Below are 13,047 nucleotides of genomic sequence, written 5' to 3'. Positions count from 1 at the left end.
AGACAGTCACACTTAGGGGCTGCGTCTAGACTGGCATGATTTTGTGAAATACTTTTAACGGAAAAGTTCTTCCGTTAAAAGTATTTCCGCAAAAGAGCGTCTAGATTGGCAGGGATGCTTTTGCACAAAAAGTGCTTTTACGCAAGAGCACCCGTGCGCAGCATAGACGCGCTTTTGCGCAAGAAAGCTCCGATAGCCATTTTAGCCATCGGGGCTTTCTTGCAGAAAAAATGACGGTGCCTGTCTACACTGGCCTTGTTGTGCGAGTATTCCTGCGCAAGAGGGCTTATCCCTGAGCGGGAGCGTCAAAGTGTTTGCGCAAGAAGGACTGAATTCTTCCATTAGAACGTCAGTGCTCTTGCGCAAATTCAAGTGGCCAGTGTAGACAGCTGGGAAGTTTTTGCACAAGTGGCCGCTTTTGCGCAAAATCTTGCTAGTCTAGATGCGCCCACGTAGAGACCAAAATAGGAAATGAACTTCTCCACTGATCAGCCCCTTTGAGACTCTATTCTTCGCAGTCCTGCTGTCTCCATCCACAGGACATGGGCAGGTCTGCTGGGTGAACATCTCCACAGATGTGGTCTTGGGAGCCTTCAAAAAAGTAGGGGACAACTAGCAGTCGGTTTCATCACAGGCCATGAGCTTCCTTTTGGGTACGAAGAATTCTGCTGGGTATGCTCTGTAAGGAGACTATTTGGATGTGGGCTCAAAGCGCTCTTCTCCACTGGTATTTCTGCAGTGCCAGGGAGAGGCGGAGTGGGAGGGTGGAAGACAGCAGCATAATTTAGATGTGAGAAGAGGTTACGCGACATTACGAACTGAGATGCCAACGTATTCCCTTTTACGTTGTCAGGTGTACTGGTTTCCCTGGTACAGAGAGACTGAAAAGTAAGTTGCTTGGTTTGATTTCCCCCTTTGCTGGGTTGGGTAGCGAGCGATAGGAAGTCAACCCTCCCGGTGTCCTCCCGTCTGGGGACGGAACAGAAACGAGAACAGGGAGCTCTGGAGCTTGGTCGAAGCGAGGAGAGAACCGTGCGGCTGGGAGCGGAGCAGCCGTCACTGTCACGGAGATAAGTGTCAGGTCTGGAAATCTCTCGGCTTACGGCCCACTCGTCCCTAGGAAGGGAAGTCACGTTTTCTTAGACAGCGAGTCCCAGTGGAGGTTCGCGAGGTGCTTTCTTGGTAGTGGGAGAAACAGGGCTCCCGTTTGTTAGGGGTGCTGGTTTCTCTGGAACATGGTGTCCTTCTCAGCAGACGCTTGGCTCGAGGAGGAAGACGCAAGGTGGTAAGGTTTCTGGCTGCCTCTCATGTGTTTCTCTCTTGTTGCTCTCTCATATTGGCCAATACGTCCTGTCTGTCTGTTTCTGTCTGTGTCTTTGTCCTTGCTCTGCTTCTGCCGTGTCCTTGTACAGCACACTTGCAGGCATTCCAGGTGAGCATCTCCAAGGGTTAAGGGCTCAGGAATCAACGGGAATTCTGCAGGTACGCCAGTCGCGCAAGGGAGAGCGGTGGTGCGTCATGGCTGACTGACTCAGTGTTCTTGTAGAGGACCCGATACATAGGCGAGAGGGCGGGAAAGGGCTAAAGGATAGAATTCCCACAGCCACAGACCTTAGTGAGTGAGAGCTAACGCTGGGCTTTTTCGGCCAGCCTTGCAGAAGAATCAGTGCGGGGCCGTGGGCTGAGAAGATACCGTCCGAGATGGACTTGACCTGCATGGACGTGATTCTCGGAATACGTGAAGGGTCCTCAGCGTTCGGCCTTCCCATGGCTCTGTGTGAGAAAGAGGTGCGTGCTTTGAAATCTTCAAGCGTCCTGGCAGTATGTTTCTTCTGAGGCAGAGAGCTTCCTGCTGGGTCACGGAGCCTGGTGGCTTGGGGACTGGTGAAGGGGCAGTAGGCGGTTCAACAGTGTGTGGATAGAGATTCAAGGCCTCCTTTCACTCCCTGTTCCTGTAGTCGCAACGGGAGGTGGTGGCCGATGGTGGGAGGCTGCGGTGCGATGGTGGGAGGAGAAGTGATGCCGCGTCGTTGCGGACTGAAATGCTAAGTTGTTTGTTTGTTTTTTCCCCTCTGCTGTGTTCGGTAGCGAGCGATAAGAAGTCAATCCTCTTGGTGTCCTCCCGTCTGAGGATGGAACGGAAACTAGAACAGCGAGCTCGGGAGCTTGGTCGAAGCGAGGCGAGAACCGTCCGGCTGGGAACGGAGCAGCCATCGCTGACTGGGAGACAAGTGTCGGGTCTGGAAATCTCTCGGCTTACGGCCGACTCGGGTCTAGGAAGGGAAGTCACGTTTGCTTAGACAGCGAGTCCGAGTGGAAGTTCCACTCCCGCAGTACATTTCAACTTCCCCCTCACACAACCTGCACCCCTACCAGTGCTCTTTGCTAGCCCATACCCCCTATTCCTGGTGTCCCTCAGTTTCCCTTCTTCTCTTCAGAGACTCAGAGCAACCTGCACCCCCAGAGCATACCTCCATTCATGTTTCCAGGAGCCCCTCTTTTTCCTGCCTAGGACACTCCCCATCCCACACTCTATCCCTATCCCTATATTTTCCCCATTTATAGGACCCTTAACCCCCGTTTCTGCCCTTCGTAACGCGCAGTTCCTCCTTCCCCACTCCCATCACGCCTGCCGTCACTACCTTCCCCCCAGCCCTCCTTCCGCATGTAAGGACTTCCTCAACCACTCTCCTCTTCCTTCTCAACAACCCCCCATCCCAAGCCATGCCACACTCCAGACCCTTCCAGTCCATCCTCCCATCCATTGGGTCCCAGCCCCCTTCTCTTCCTTTCTACGCCCACATCCCATGGCAACCTGCATTCCTAATGCTGCCCTTCCTCTATCCATGCTTACACCCATACACGGTATGCGTGCTTTATTTTGTTTTGATAAACGACAGCAATCTCTCAACTGTAAAAGTTAGAAATTACACAAACTACATTTGTTTTATTAAAATCTAACAGCAGGAGGGGAGCGGGAGAAATTGTGTGTATGTTACTCCTCATTGAGGGGATGGGCAAACGTATGAGATTGCATTGTAGTGATTTCTCTCCCGCGTCTGATAATATTATTTTGGGTGTACTTTCCGGAGGGGAAGTGCAATTGAGTGCTGGACGATTTTCTAGCTAAGCCTTACCGTAGAGAGCTGTTTGCAGACTCTGTGTTTCTACACTTGGTGCGTCCCAACCTGCGTGGGCTCCCAGAGGCCAGAGAGCCTAAGTCAGCAAAACAGGGAGAAGCAGGCAAGGCTAGTGGAGCAAGTAGTCTCAGTGAAATCCCAGCACATCCGCTGGCATCCCAGAAGGAGGACCAAACCCATCAGAAGCTGGGCCTTTGAGAAAAGGTCTCTCCATGTACTGGGTAAGCTTGGAGGTCTCTCAAGGCGTACCTGCTCCCGGCAGTGCACTTACTCCATTACAGAAATGCTAAAAGTGACAGTTGGTGAATGGGATATTAGCGTATAGTCGTGTATACGTTTAACTGATAAGCCTGGGCTTATCGGTTAATCTTGACAACTACACACGCTTCCCTCCCCCTTGCTGTCTCTAATACAGAGTCCGCAAGGGCTCGGGAGAGGTGAGAGCCTGTGCGCGTGGGGAGCTGGCTTTTAAGTCATCGCCCCAGAAGGACCAGATCCCGCGGAGCTACGTGCTCCGTATCCATCGGTGCACTTCTGATACTGATAAGAACATAAGAATGGCTATACTGGGTCCGACCAAAGGGCCATCTAGCCCAGTAGCCTGTCTGCCAACAGTGGCCAGTGCCAGGTGCCCCAGAGGGGGTGGACTGAAGACAATGATCAAGCAATTTGTCTCCTGCCATCCATCTCCAGCCTTTGACAAACAGAGGCCAGGGGCATCATATCTTCTTACCCCCAGGCTAATAGCCTTTTATGGACGTAACCTTCATGAATTTATCTAGTTTTTTTTAAAACTCTGTTATAGTCCTAGCCTTCACAGCATCCTGTGGCAAGGAGTTCCACAGGTTGACTGTGCGCTGTGTGAAGAACTTTCTTTCATTAGGTTTAAGCTTCCTACCCATTAATTTCATTTGGTGTCCTCTAGTTCTTATATTATGGGAACAAGTAAAGAAGTTTTCTATATTCACCTTCTCCACACCACTCATGATTTTATAGACCTCTGTCATATCCCCCTCAGTCTCCTCCTTTCTAAGCTGAAAAGTCCTAGTCTCTTTAGCCTCTCTTCATATGGGACCTGCTCCAAACCCCTAATCATTGTAGTTGCCCTTTTCTGAACCTTTTCTAATGCTAAAGTACAGTATCTTTTTTGAGGTGAGGAGACCACATATAGTACGCCTACATCTTGAACACTGTGTATAGAAGTTTTATATAGGGGCATTAAGATATTCTTCATCTTATTTTTTATCCCTTTTTAAATAATTACTAGCATCCTATGTGCTTTTTTGACCGCATAGTGCATTTTCAGAGAAATATCCACGATAACTCCAAGATATCTTTCCTGATTAGTTGTAGCTAAATTAGCCCTCATCATATGGTATGTATAGTTGGGGTTATTTTTTTCCAATGTGCGTTACTTTATACTTATCCACATCAAATTTCATTTGCTATTTTGTTGCGTAATCATTATATTTGGTGAGATCTTTTTGAAGTTAAACAGTTACACAATTGCTTTTGTCCTTAAGTCCGAGCAGTGGGTGGTCGGGAGTGGCCTCAAAGGAAGAGGAAAGCAGAGACTCTGGTCTTTTGTCTGGGTGTCATGTTACTGGATTTTAAGGGGAGCAGCCAGATCAGTGCTGCACCAATTGGGGGGAGGTGTTTGCCCCAAAGTCTATACGAAGGGGGCCATGCGAGATGTCAAATGAAAGTCATGTTCTACTGAGTCTGTATATGCTACTCATGTACTTGTATGATATCTGTATGTGGAGTTATGAATATGGAGTATGTGCTGATATTGGCCTGCACTGCCTGTTGTAAAGGAGGATTGTCCGTTGAATGAGTATGCTAATTAGCACTGGTCCAGGAATAATGGCTCTCAAGGTGCCCAATACACACCTGAGGACTGTGTCTGGGAACATGCAACCCAGCCAGGGCAAAATGGCTGCTGACATATGAAACAGCTAAGTCATTTGACCATGTGACCTGCTCCACTTGGAAGGTACCGGGGAGATATACAAGTGCCATGAGGCGGACTCCATCTTGTCTTCAATTCTGCTACTGATCCTAGATGCAGCCTTGCAAGGAACAGAGAGCCGAGGAGGATTGCTGACCCATTCTGACATAGGATGAACACCAGAGACCTTTAAGATAGCAGTTATAACATCTTTGCTGAGAGCCTGCATCGAGAACTCGGTGACTGGTGCATGTAATGTATTCTCCTTAACAACCTTACTCTCATGCTTTTCTTTCTTCTATTAATAAACCTTTAGATTTCAGATTCTAAAGGATTGGCCCAGCGTGATCTTGTGGGTAAGATCCAGAGTGTAAACTGTCCGGGGATTTGTGGCTGGTTCTTTGGGACTGGAAAGACCCGTTTGGGGAAGGTGAGATTGGGTTCTACAACCCCCTCACCTGTGTGCAGGCCCGGGGCTAATTGTGGCACAGGGAGAGTTGGGGTGTCTGAGGGGTTTTGCTCCTGAGGCTTCTGGCTGTCCAGATTGGCCGCTAAAGCACTCAGTGTGATCGGTTTATGGCCTATTTGGGAAAGGCTTCTAGTCTGGGGCTGTAAGGAGCCCCGAGTTTTGAGCAATTCGCCCTGGGCGGACGCCTTCAGCTGTGCCAAGACCTGGCCTGGTCCGTCACAGCCACCTTCCCAGCTCACCTCAACCCTCACCGTACCTTCTCCCCATTCATCTTTCAACAGATAAGGACCCCCTCATCCACCCTCCTCTTCCTCACTAACGGCCCCCAGCCCTACACGCTCTTGATCCTTCCAGTCCACCCGTCCATCCAGTGGATCTCTCAACCCCTCCTTTCTCTTCCTTTTAACACCCCCAGCCCATGGCAATGTGCACTCCTAACCCTGCCCTTTCTCCACCCATAGGGCCAAGGGCACCATTGTTTGAGGGGGGTAGGTGCCCTTGGTCCTATGGGTGTAGAATTGGGTAGAGAAATGGGGTAGGAGGGCAGTAGCCCCCCTCCTGAGTTTGAAACCCTGGATTTCATACATGAGGTGTGCTTAAAGCCCATGTGCTAACTCCAGAGGCAGTTCTTAAATGTAACAGAGTTTGAGCTGATGCGGCTTTGCCTTTGGGGCATGGACTTTATTATGCTTAAATCACCCTGCTCCTCTCGTTCTTTATAACAATGGACGGACATTCAAGCAGTTGAAGTATTGTTAGATCCTCATAAAAACATTGCTGGGTACTCCCTGTAAAAGATGGGGGGGAGTAACCCACTTTGGCACAACAAATGCAGGAGCAGGGGTCTGCAAAAGTACCCCAAAACCTGATCTCTCCAGGCTTTGGTACAAAAACTTTCCCCCAAAATCCTAAAACCCAAATTTTAGGGAATATCCACTGCCATCACCCAAGTAGTCCAAGAAAACTAGGGATGAGATCACTTGGGAAACCTCCTCCCTAAAACCTCAGGGGTACCTGAAGCTCTTTTTCCCCTCAGAGCTTGAAAAAGAAGAGAGAAAAACAAGCTGCAGTCTGTGCTAGGTGACTCCCAGACAGTCAGACAGACAGAGAGTTTACAGATAAAACTAGGACACCAAAATAAATGTATAGCAGGTTAATTAGAAAAGAAAACAAACTTTTTATTATCAAAACAATAGTGCCGTTGCAAGTATAGTTAAGGTGGCTAGATGGTAAGGGCCACCAATTTGTCAGAGGCTGTGTCTATACTGGCTACTTATTCTGGAAAATCAGCCGCTTTTCCGGAATAACTTGCCAGCTGTCTACAGTGGCCGCTTGCTTTTCCGGAAAAGCACTGACGATTTCATGTAAGATTGTCAGTGTTCTTGTGGAAAACTATGCTGCTCTCATTCGGGCAAAAGTCCTTTTGTGCAAAACTTTTGCGCAAAAGGGCCAGTATAGACAGGTCAGGTTTATTTTCTGCAAAAAAGCCCTGATTGCGAAAATGGCGATCAGGGCTTTTTTACGGAAAAGCACGTCTAGATTGGCACGGATGCTTTTCCGCAAAAAATGCTTTTGCGGAAAAGCGTCCGTGCCAATCTAGATGCTCTTTTCCGAAAATGCTTTTAACGGAACAGTTTTACGTTAAAACCATTTCCGGAAAATCATGCCAGTCTAGACGTAGCCAGAGACAATTCTGTGGGTTAGAAAGCTTCATTACAAAAGAGAAAAAAAACCACTTTTATGGTTTGGGAATTTCAAATTGATGTTAAAACAATTAAAAACCTGATAGATTAATTAAACTTTGCCCTACTTACATATTGTGAAAAGACTTTTCTTAGAGAGAGCGAGACAGCCTCGAAGCTCCCTGTTACCTGGAAGAATCCACTCTGCCTCAGACAGAGGAGGAAAAAGTTAAAAATTCCTTTGTTCCCAGTTTGAAATCCCTAACTGCATTGTTATTGGCTGACCAAATATCTGGCTAGGATAACCCCTTAACCACGAGGACTGACCAGCAGCCTGGTGGCTATGACGGGGAGAGTAGGAATGAGTGTTATGCTTTTGGGATCTGCATTTGGACCACTGCTATTAAACGTCTCACATATGTTCTTGAAAAAGGAGAGACTAAAGGGATAAATAGTGACTAAATCAAAGTCGATAGGCACTTCCCCATTCCTCCTTTGAAAAGTACAAGAGTCCAGCAGGGACTGTTGTGCATTTCAAAGTAATAGAGCTTGGGTTCAGCTGGGGACTCTGAGTCCCCCACTGACCCCAGGCTCCATGCCGTGCTGCATGCCATGAGGAGCCCCAGGTCATGCCGTGTGGAACCTGGGGCCAGCTGGGGAAATGCCACGCAGAGCTGGGGATCAGCTGGGGAGTTCTCAGCTGACCCCGGGTTCCATGGCTGCCACTTTAAATGCGTGGAGGTGGCTTTTCAAAGGGGCAGCTGCCGCACAGCTGATCTGTAGCTCAGCCATGCAGTGCTGCCACTTAGAAAGCTGGGGCGGGGGGGAAGGAGTACTTCAATCTCAGAGAGGCAGCAAGGTGTGGGGAATTGACTAGCTGACTAGTCAACAGACAACTATCCCATAAGCATTTGCTTATGGGGATAGACTCGTCTTTAACATCCCTAATCCAAAGCTGGTAGGAATGAGTTAAAAAGGGGTGTCACAAAACTGGACGTTTGGGCAACACAAGGGCATATGAATCCGTGTTAGCCAACACAACAGAAAAAAGAGAGGAAGCGGCATGTGAGGTGTGTTTCCATTTTTACTGGCTTGGACTCGAGCGCATGGAAGATAAGCGGGTGTCTTGGCATAATCGTGATGTCAGCGGGGAGCTACAGCCAACTGACCCGTCAGTGTTCAGTCCGTATCTTGTAGCGGAACAGCCGTGTTGTAGAAAGGGTTGGAGAGAGAGGCAGGTACTGGATGGTCTCATGCAGCTGTAGCATTTTTGGCAGTGATACTTCTTCCATGGGTTATTTGCTGTTCTTGCAGAGGCCTGCTGTAGGCAATCGGAGCCACTCTGGACATTCAGCTAGATGAGGGGCATCTGCCTGAAGTGAGTCTGAGTCACCTGTTGTTCCTATTGACAGTGGAGCTGAGGAGGTCTCTCGTGACAGTGTAGGAGCTGGTGTATGTTTTGTGAAATTATCTTCAGCCAGTGTCTGTGCAGCGAGGTGCCTCCTTGCGAGCAGAGAGATGCTTGTGATTTCCATGGGACAGATCCTGGGGAAGGCAGAGCTCTGCCCGTGGCTGGTAATTGTCTGGGATTGTCCTTTCCTGTCTGTAAGTAGCTGCATGTGGGTCGCTGCCCTTCAAATACAGCGATGTGGAGGGAGGGAGGGACGACAAAGTACAGAGCATCTGTCCGTGTAATCACTGGACATCATCACATTGTTCTCCAGTTGCTTGCTCAATCATCACGTCCCTCAGAGGACCAGAGTATTCTGGGCAGGGTGTGGGTATAGTGGACTGAGGGTGTGGTAAAGTGGAGATGGTCATAGTTTCTTATAAATTATGAGCATTTTAGGACCTGGATAGGCTGGAGAGGAATAAAGAAGGGGTCTCCAGTGACCAGCAGTTAGGTGATGCACATGTTTATGTCTGTGTTTTGACCAGTAGTGGTGGTTGAGTTTACAAGTCTCCTCTCATTCTCTTTTCAGTTCTCAGTGGCATTGGATTCATGAAAGAATGGCTGACTTGTGGCAGAGACTAAAGCCTTGAGCCCATCACTAGGGCTGGAAGCCAGCTAGTGCAATGAGTTTGGCAGTTTAAAAGATTCAAGGTATAAGTTATTTTGAATAATGTCTACGCTACACACTTATGTCAGAATAAGCTAACTACTTTGAAATAGAACATCCAAACTACAGGGAAGCCTTGAAATTAGTCTGAGTCAGGCTCCCCTAATGTTGACGTACTACATTGATTTAGAGTCTGAGGAAGCACTGGGGAGTAATTACTTTGAATGACTCTGGGGAGTAGTTATTTCTAAATAAGAACAGCTGAGCATATATACTGAAGACATTTCAAAATAACAATTTCTACATGAGGGTTATTCCTCATCACAAACAGGAGTCATTAGTTTGTTATTTCATAACTCCTAACTGCCTAGTGTAAAAGTGCCGCAACAGAGCATTGACACTCGATGGCCACTTTTGGCAATGCATGCACAATTCTGTAATGCAGCAACTGTGACACTCGGGGTGTGTCTAGACTACAGGGATTGTTCAAAAAATCTTTATGTGCGTCTAGACAGCCGCTGCGTTCTGTCGACAGTAAATCAACAGAATGCGGCAGTTTTGTTGACAGCAGTAAATCTCATTTTACGTTCTACGAGGAATAACACTATTTTTGACGGAGATCTGTCAAAAAAAGGGAAGTGTGGATGCGGGGAAGATTTTTTGTCGAAAATAAAGGCCTCTAGGTAGAAGCCCTGGTGGACACTCCTGCCAGAGCTTTCATCTCTATTGTTCTTGCCCAGACAACTTTGGGCACCGGGGAGGGAACATCAGGTGAGTGCTGTGAGGGTCCAACACACACAGGGCAGGGGAGGCGGGAGCAAAGCGGATGGTGCAGTACTGTGACATGTCATGCTGATCACATCCTGGGGGGAGGGGGGCACACACATGACTGACCTCAGGGAGGGCTGTCCTACCCCTGCACCCGCATGGCTGCGAGGAACCACCTGCTCCTACAGACACTGATGCCAGGTACAGGCAGGGGTTTGGGACCCTGGGAATTGCCACACAGCTTCAGGCTTCTTAGCAACCTGCGGGAACCCCAACTGTGGCCTGGCACTTGTCTGTGCTGCTTGGCCATGGGGTGGGGGGAGGGGGGCAGGATGGTGGCCTGCACACTGTCTGGGCTTCAGGGAGGCCGTGGCTGCTGCTCAGGGCATACCACTCCTTGCTGTGACCACATGAGCATCCGCTGATCCTAGAGGACAGGCACTGACTGCTGAGGAGGGCATGCTGTCTCTCAGGGAAAGTGTGAGCATGCATGACTGATGACTTTTCTCTCTTGTCCTCCACATCCAGCCCAGCTGTCCAGGAGGGTGGGGGGCCACACCTCTCCCACCTCCCAGACGGCTGCAGGGAACCCATCGGCACTGGTGCAAGTATTTGGACCTGGTGTGGCAGCACATCTTGGCCCTGTGAGGGATGCAGAAGACATGTAATCAGAGGATGCAGGCAGAGACAGAGCGGCGCAGTCGCTTGCTGGACGAGTTTGTGCAGCAGCTGTGGGAAAAAATCAAATAACTCCAATTGTGTCTAAGGAGGGACTGTGCAGGAAATCAAAACTCTCTAACAGAAAACTGCTGTAAGGGTTAAAAGTTTTCCAGGCCTCTCTCCCTGTAACAGAGAGAAATTATCTTAACTCTAATCAAGACCCTTACAATGCGTATCTCAACTTCACGAGACTCCTAGTCTGTCACAAATTGTTATGTAAACTCTTATCTTTGTCACAGTTTGCCTTGTAGACTCCTCACTCAGGTTCTCATGTGCCTTTGTTCTGTAAAACTTACTTCTAGCACACCTGGTGTGAACAGAAACGTCTCAGAGTACTTCTGCTGAGACTTTAATATGTTAAAGAAAACAATCAACAACTAAACTGTCTGAACATACTGTATAAAGGATCCCGGAAACTCTCTCTCAGGGCTGCTGCTGCTCTCACTCTCGTAGCTGTCAGCCTGCATGCATAATAAAATTTTCCTTTTGGATTTCTCTCCTGCCTCACTGCTTTGACCTCCAGCCTCGGACCTTTCTGCGGACTCTGTACCCCAGGGGAGCGAGATTTCCCCAACACAGCGCACTGCTATTTGCACTGCTATCTGGGAGGCCATGGCCTTCCCCGGTCCTCTGTCTGTTCCTGCTCCTCCTGCTCAGCCTGCCCTCCCCCTCCCACCAGCTCCCCCACCCCTCCCGTCACCCCCCTGCCCCCCTTCACCCGCTGCCATCCAAGACTCAGGTACAGCCGCACCTCCTGCCCAGGCCCAGCCAGCACGCGCAGCCATCTCCAAGCCGGCCTCCGCAGCCAAGGTGGCAGGGGTTCTTCATCCAGGTGGCACCCTCAGCCCTGAGCCTCCCTCCTCCCTTCCAGCTTGACATTCCCCTTCCCATCTGTGAGAGTCAGTAAGGGAAGCACTTTACTTTGTTAACAAACAATTTATTTTTGGGACTGGTTTGTGGCCTGTTTGGGAAGGTCACCAGTCTGGGGACTGTAAGGAGCCCATAGTTTGAGCAATTTGCCCAGAGCAGATGACGTCAGCTGTGCCCAGACCCGGCCCGGTCTGTCACAGCCTGTCTCTGTTCTCAGTGTGACTGTGGGGCTGGGAGGGGCTTTGGACGGGGAGGGGGGAGAAGGCACTGGAGGCATGGGGCAATCCCACATTTGGAAGGCTGTGGGGAAACTCATTGGGCTCCTTGGGAGAATCGCTCCCTCAGGGCTTCCTGAATGTGCAATCCCAGCTGGAGGGCTTGCCGGATGGCAGCTGTCCGGGGCTGCTCAAAGTGCCTCCCCTCCACAGCAGCCTCATGCTGGGAGGAAGGCCTCCTCTTTTCTCTCCACTAGGTTGTGCAGCACACAGCATGCAGCAACCACATCGGGGATGTTGTGTTCCCCCATGTCCCGCCGAGCGAGAAGGCATATAAACCTGCCCTTCAGATGGCCAAAGGCGCCCTCCACCTCCAATTGAGCCCGATTCAGGTGAGAGTTAAAGAGGTCCCTGCTCGCATCGAGGTGTCCAGTGAATGGCTTCATGAGCCAGGTCATAAGGGGGTTCGCCGTGTCAGCCACAATGCACGTAGGTATCTGCACATCCCCGACTGCATAGTTTCACTCCAGAAAGAATGACCCAGCCTGCAGGCTGCGGTACAGGTATGAGTTCTGGAAGATGCGGGCATCGCGTGCCCGGCCTGACCACCCGACGCAAATGTCTGTGAATTCTCCCCAACACAGTGAAAAGCAGAAAAAAACCCTGAACCTGAAAATAAACTGCTGTGGTGTCCGAGGAAGCAGGGCAACCAGAGCAAGCACTGCAGCAGCTTTGCTTTCCCTCCAGGAGGTAGGCAAGCCAGAAGCAGGAGCAGAGCAACGGCTGTCCAGGGGATCCCTTTAAGCACGCGCGTCTGCAAAGGGCAGGCAGCAACACGTGGAAATAAAGGCTGCCCCCATGCCCTGCCAGAAGCACTTCTGGGTGCCTTTTTTTTTTTGAAAGAGCATCCGGCAGTGTGGACGCTCTTTTTCAAAAAAGCTGATAGCATGATGCGGAGCAAAAAAATCAATCTAGAAGCTTTTTCAACAGAGGCTTTTTCGAAAAATACTTTAGAAAAAGCCTCTGTTGAAAAAGGCATGTAGTTTAGATGTACCGTTGGCGGCCATTTGCTGATCGAGAGGCACAAATCTCTAAGGGTGTGTCTCCATTACAAAGTTAATTTGAACAAACAGCCATTAGTTGAAATTAACTTTAATAGTGGCTATACATAC

At 49.6% G+C, this 13,047-nt stretch overlaps 1 long non-coding RNA gene across 1 annotated transcript; it reads left to right on the top strand.

Moving 5' to 3' along the window:
- Nucleotides 1-8,474: 8,474 nt before the first annotated feature.
- LOC142825272 (uncharacterized) lies at nucleotides 8,475-11,286 on the top strand. Its single transcript, XR_012899716.2, has 3 exons — nucleotides 8,475-8,817; nucleotides 9,225-9,346; nucleotides 10,599-11,286. It is a non-coding gene; the product is annotated as an uncharacterized LOC142825272 (long non-coding RNA).
- The last annotated feature ends 1,761 nt before the right edge of the window (nucleotides 11,287-13,047 follow it).

Source organism: Pelodiscus sinensis, chromosome 23 (genome assembly GCF_052426305.1).
Source record: "Pelodiscus sinensis isolate ZL-2025 chromosome 23, ASM5242630v1, whole genome shotgun sequence".
In the NCBI taxonomy this organism is placed as follows: domain Eukaryota; kingdom Metazoa; phylum Chordata; order Testudines; family Trionychidae; genus Pelodiscus; species Pelodiscus sinensis.
Note: the sequence above shows the minus strand (reverse complement) of the source record. Positions and strands in the feature narration are given on the sequence as shown.